Genomic DNA, 6,000 nt, shown 5'->3' with positions numbered 1-6,000 from the left:
GGTTGGTCAAGAGGACCAGAAACAAAAGTCAGCCAGAAAACCCTAGTCCCTGAAATCCAAGAACTGGAGCAAGTTGAAAAAATTAATCATCCTCAAGAGATTCATAAAATCATTAGAGCAGGTAAGGAAACTTAACCTGCAACCACCACGATGCCTCTCAGTTATGCCTGATACCGAACAAGAGAAAGCTGACTTGAGCCATCAAATGATGGATGAGAAAAAAAAGGCCGAGCAATGGATGCTAGACTATGCAGTTCAACATATTGTCACGAAACTAATTCCTACTCGAAAAAGGAGGGTATCAATGCTTGTTGAAGCTTTTGAAGCAGTTGTTCCACTTCCAGGGAAATTAACTCCATGAAGATTCAAATCAAGAATATCTATGCAAGGCCATTTGTTGTGTTTATAAAGGTAAGCACGATCATTTTAGTATAAGTGATTGTATGCATTCATGCAAGTACTTCCTTATTTCCAATTTTGACCGACCAAAAAAATGTTCATTTTGGAACTTACCAATTTTTAAGCTTTGCCAAGCATGCAATACGTAGATCGATAGAGTTGGCAAAAACACGACCTTGCAAGAGTACTAAAATCAACTATGACATTAGCAATTGAGAATAACAAAAGAATTATTATAATGACTGTTAACAATGAAAATGGTTATTTTAATCTTCTACAATCAATATTTTGCAAGTAAAGCACTTTTAATAACTTTAATCAAATTATTCTTTCTGAAATTGATCATCTCAGTTACTTCAATGCAGATTCTTTAAGGATGATGTCAAGTGCACTAGGGAATAAATGGGTTAATGCTTACGTAAATGGCCATTCTCATGTTAGTCACACTTTGACATCAATTTCTGTTTTTTTTTTTTTGGGAATGTCATTATTCTACTATGGTTATATTTTACATTCCTAGAAGACAGTTCTGTAATCTACATTTTGTGCATGTATTCTAGAGACACAATAATGTTTCGTGTTTTTTGTATTCTTTTATTGAATTTAAATGATGAAGCAAAGTCGATCCCATTACTAATAATCCAAAAGATTTTTTATGACTTTTGTTGGGTTTTGTGATCCAAATTAACACTGGGGTTTGCGTGGTTTGGATTATTGGGCTTAAAAATGACAAATTAGGGTCCAAGAAGAAAAATAAGCACAATGGTGCTAGCCTACCACCCGCCCATCGCTCGAGCGGTTGGGTGGATTTTGGAACAGGAAGCCTTCTGCTCGCCTGTCGCTAAAGGGTCGCACGAACGACACTGTTAGCGTTCACCTAGCACGAGCCCAACGCTTGAGCAGAGTGCCTTCAAATCTTTTCTACCTTTTCATTTTACACGTGTTTTTGACATAGTTTCCATCTTTTGGGCTATTATTAGGTTTGACATGTACCCTTATAAATAATAGACTCTTCTTTACAATTAGATAATTACTGAAAGTTTGAGTCATTGTAGGAACACAATTATTGTATTCTCTCCATTATATTTGTTGAACAGGATTTCCAATTTCTCTGTCAAATTAAAGTCGTCTTTGTGTTCATCTTATTGTTGTGATCAATGTTCACGAAATATTTCTTTCGATTTAAACTACCGCAAGTGTACGGTTCGTTAACAAGTAATAAAGTGGATATTTGAGTCCCAATATCATTCTACAGGGATCGAGTAGTTCAATTCTGTCTATCGTAGCTTTAACCGAAACTGAATTATCCAAACTGAATTCTTAACCGAAAGGAAACCCTAATTATGCAAATGTTATGAATTAAAGGATCTAATATGCAAAATGATGTTTTAATTAATTAAAATGCATATTAAATATTTCGAACGCAACTTTTTTTTATTCAATGAATCTTAATCGCACTAGGATCACGAATTTTCATGCAATGATCACCTTAAACCCTAGTTTCACAAATATTGAATTATTGACGAACAATGCTTCTCATTCTATCCAATACTCCCTCTCGAGATGTATTGAACCTATTTTTACATACCACCGGCCTATATTCCTATGACAAGTGCATATATAAAAATGCATTTGGTTTTCTGAGCACTTAAAGATTCACATAAAGCATAGAGGTATATCTCTATCCCCTATCGGACCCTACGATAAATTATACCTTGTCGAATTTATTTCGCTTCTCTCAAATAGATGAATTAAACCACCACACGGCACATAATTACATGCACTTAATTATGGAAGAAAATCAATGCATATAATTCATTCAAATATCCAAATACGCGTTTTAATGTCAACTTGCAAAACTAGAAAATTAAAGATTACATCACATGGTTCATCGATCTCCTAGTACATGAAAATCTAGCCTAATATGGAGAAAGAATCAAAATACATAGTAGATTGAAGAAAAAGTATCACCGGGTTATGAATTTGCTTGAAATCTGGATGATTTTCGTAAATTTCTTCGTTCCTTTCGCTTAAGATCCTCTCCAAGATGTGTTTTTCTTCCTTCCAATGCGTTCTTCCTTTGTTTTTGATGGATTTGGGTATTTATATCACGTTTAGATCAGGTTTCCATAAGAATTTCATCGCGAATAGGAATCTGCAGAATCGGCCCCAGAATATACCTTTACGACCGTATAGGTATAACCTATGCGACCACATAGGTTTATGAAATTTGGCATATTATTTCCCTGCCTCGGTGTTCGTGATCGCATAAGGGTTTCTACTATGCGACCGCATAGTAGGAAAAACTTTCAAATTATGTTATGTTGGTCCTAAAACTTTATTCCTCCACCTCTTGACCTCCTTTCGTGTTTCTAGTTATTCTAATGTTCCATTATGACCTCCAATTGGTACTTAGCTCGATCAATTGCTTGATGTGTTCGTCGGATCAACTTTTCAGATAATTACACTTTGGTCCCTGAACTTTCACTTTGCTTCAATTTAGTCCTTTTTTGCCTCTTCTCTCCTGAATTTCACCATGTTCACCAGTATATCCTACGGTACACAAATGAATCGAAATTAAATCACAATTCCAATATTTTGCTCTTAATTACGTCATGTTTGTGAACTAAATAAGTGTGTAAAAATATACTTATCAAACCCCCCAAACTTGAACTATTGTTTATCCTCCAACAAGATAGTGACTTAACTCTACACAAACATGGCTTAATAACCTATCGTATCTCAGGATTGGACAAAGTGTTAGGCTTCAATAAAATTTGATCAGTGCAAAAATGAAACCAACCTTTACCCATTAAATGCAAACCCGACGTGTGTGTGTGAAATCATGCCAACATATCAAGTTCATGATGGGGTGAGTCCCGTGCCAGAGTGGTCAAATATGTCTTTGCTTCGCTCGAGAGATACACAACCCTCCAAACTTATTCTTTTCACTCAATTATCCCGGAGTTGTGTTTTAAAACTAGGAGGTTAGGTAACTATAGTCCTTACTGATGCGAACCCCGTAGAAATGGAAACTACGAAACCCACAACGAGATTGATGCGGAACCCAAGAATGCCAATACTAACCCGATTTTGGATCTTGAACCCCAAGAATTGAACCAAGAAACCCTAGATTAGCGAAGAACCTAAAACCCCTTGATTACGATTAAAAGAACCCACAATCCGATTGTTTAGAACGCCACAAGAAATTGAATCTTGATAAGTTCCAAGATTGTTTAAGAAGAACAAGAAATTGAAAGAATAATTCTCTCTCTATAATATTGAGCAAAAGTCAACAAGTGAGGGCTATCATAGTTTGGATTAATTTTGCTATCATAAGTTCACATGTCAACAAGTGAGGGCTCTCCCAAATTTGATTGCTTCAACCCTTAAACTTAAACTAAGTTACTTGCCTCGCATTGAAGATGTAGTTTTATCAACCAAATTTCCAAGAGCTTTTTACATGAATTTTTTTATATGCCACCTTCTCATTTGCCTTCTATATAACCCATGTAGCGAGTTTTTGGTCGGTGACACCTAGACTAGTTGGTCTTAGGGCATCAGGTTTTAAACTCTTGCAGGTTTATTCACTCGAGTTATAAAGGCTTGATCAGATGACTTTTTATTAACTTTTTCCCTTCTTACTTTCTATATGACCCCTGTAGCGAGCTTTTAACCAGTGACTCCCAGACCAGTTGACCTTAGGACATTAGGTTTGAAGATACCCTTACAGGCTTACTTGCTCGAGTCATAAATGCTTGGAAGGAAGTATCATGCTCACACAAATTAATTTTTATGCCCTTTATTATTTTTCTAGACATTTAGTCTCCAAAACCAACCCCCAATTTAAAATTTTCACCTAATCTTCACCTCACTGGTCTAGGCAATCCTCACACTAGAATTCATGCATGGAGCCCCCTTTCATCTCAATGCTCGCCTATGCTTGCTCAACGATTTCTGAACTGCTTTATAATAATTTATGGTGTAATTCAATAGAAGGTTATCGCTTCCTACTTTATGCTCAAAACTCAGTCACTCACCTAACATGTCAAGCATGATTGTCGTGCATAGAGAATGTCAAGTATTGCATCACAAGTATTGGTTAATCTAATTAGCAACATATCCACAGTTTTGTAAGTTACACCAATCCAATATTTACATCATAGCCGGCAAGGCTATCAAGCCCACACAGGTACTCATGAAAGGAAATAAAGTAAATTGGATAAAATGCACAATTTTAATTTAAAATTTTTTTTTGTAACACTCATCAAGCACACATGTAAAAATGAAACATATATACTGAAGAGACACAAATATTGATTAATTTATGCATAGTGATGTAAAGATGTCCAAAATTATGTCACCCCCAAATGTAGTTAATACATTGTCCTCGATGAATAATTAACAAAGGTTGAAGGACATAATTGAAGGACAATTTCATAAAAATCAAAAGTAGTAGACAATACTCCCATGATCAATATGGAGGTGGTGATGGGAAGATGTTTCCTATTGTACCATCATCTGGAGGTGGAGGTAGGCGCGCAAAAATCTCTCTCATCATTGCTGATTGTTGCGCCATCTCATCTTGGATTCCGCCAACATGTGTCTCCATGTGGCCCAGACATTTCCAAGTCTCATTCACTCGTATCTGGAAGCCATCCACCCAGCCTACATACATACTCAGTCAACCGTTCATTATTTTCATCTCCCTCCTAACTGCTTGGGAATCTAGGTGAGCGACTCATGCCATATCAGTCGCGATACGAGTGTCACGTGGGGCTGTCTGCATGTCAATCGTCAAAGCCCCATAGCCTACTGGAGACCCTGTATGTCACGGCTAGTTCCTGCGGTGGTGGCGAATATCTGACGCCGCAACTGTATATTCACCTCAATCTGTGGTGGTAGAGCTTGTGGCATCTCTTGATCTGCAGGCACTTGACCCTGTTCTTCCTACTGCATGTGGCGCTCATTCTCTTGATTTTCCTTGTGCTTTATCCCAGCTCTGTCTTGAGCTTCCAGTGTACTGTGCTTTATAGGGGGTTGGGTTTAGTAGGTGCCTGCCCTGGTGCGATACTGATGCTAGCAGCCATGTATGTGTTGGAGATAAGGCTGGGAAAAATCATTGAACCGTGCTTGTCTCCTAAAATACCCACATGATGGATCTGATTATAGCAGAGAGGTGAGATCGATCTTATTTTCCCGCACCAAGTGATAGATGAACCCGGCTATGGGATCTGTGAATGTGGTCTTATGCGAGGTCGGCTCAATGTTATGGCACATAAACAGTCAAAAGATGGCTATAGACGGTGTCAGCTCAATCTGGTGCCATGCAGTGGAGGGGGAGTGGCCATGCAATTTGTCGTCCTAATAGGATCTTTGTTACTTCATTCCAATTGAAATTGCTCGGAATGGGGGTTATGTTGTCCCACATGAGCTGATAGTAGTCATGAATAACCTCTGGTGAGAACATAATCCACTGTCTCCTGACCTATGTCTGATGCAAGTGGTCGGACCATGGTGTGTCGATCTGTGCATTGAAGTTCGCATAGAATTCTCCCACCAGTGATTCATAGATCAGATGTGGCTGCTCTACTACCTTTG

Source organism: Olea europaea, unplaced genomic scaffold (assembly GCF_002742605.1).
Source record: "Olea europaea var. sylvestris unplaced genomic scaffold, O_europaea_v1 scaffold1750, whole genome shotgun sequence".
Taxonomy (NCBI): domain Eukaryota; kingdom Viridiplantae; phylum Streptophyta; class Magnoliopsida; order Lamiales; family Oleaceae; genus Olea; species Olea europaea.
This window is presented reverse-complemented; position numbering follows the sequence as displayed.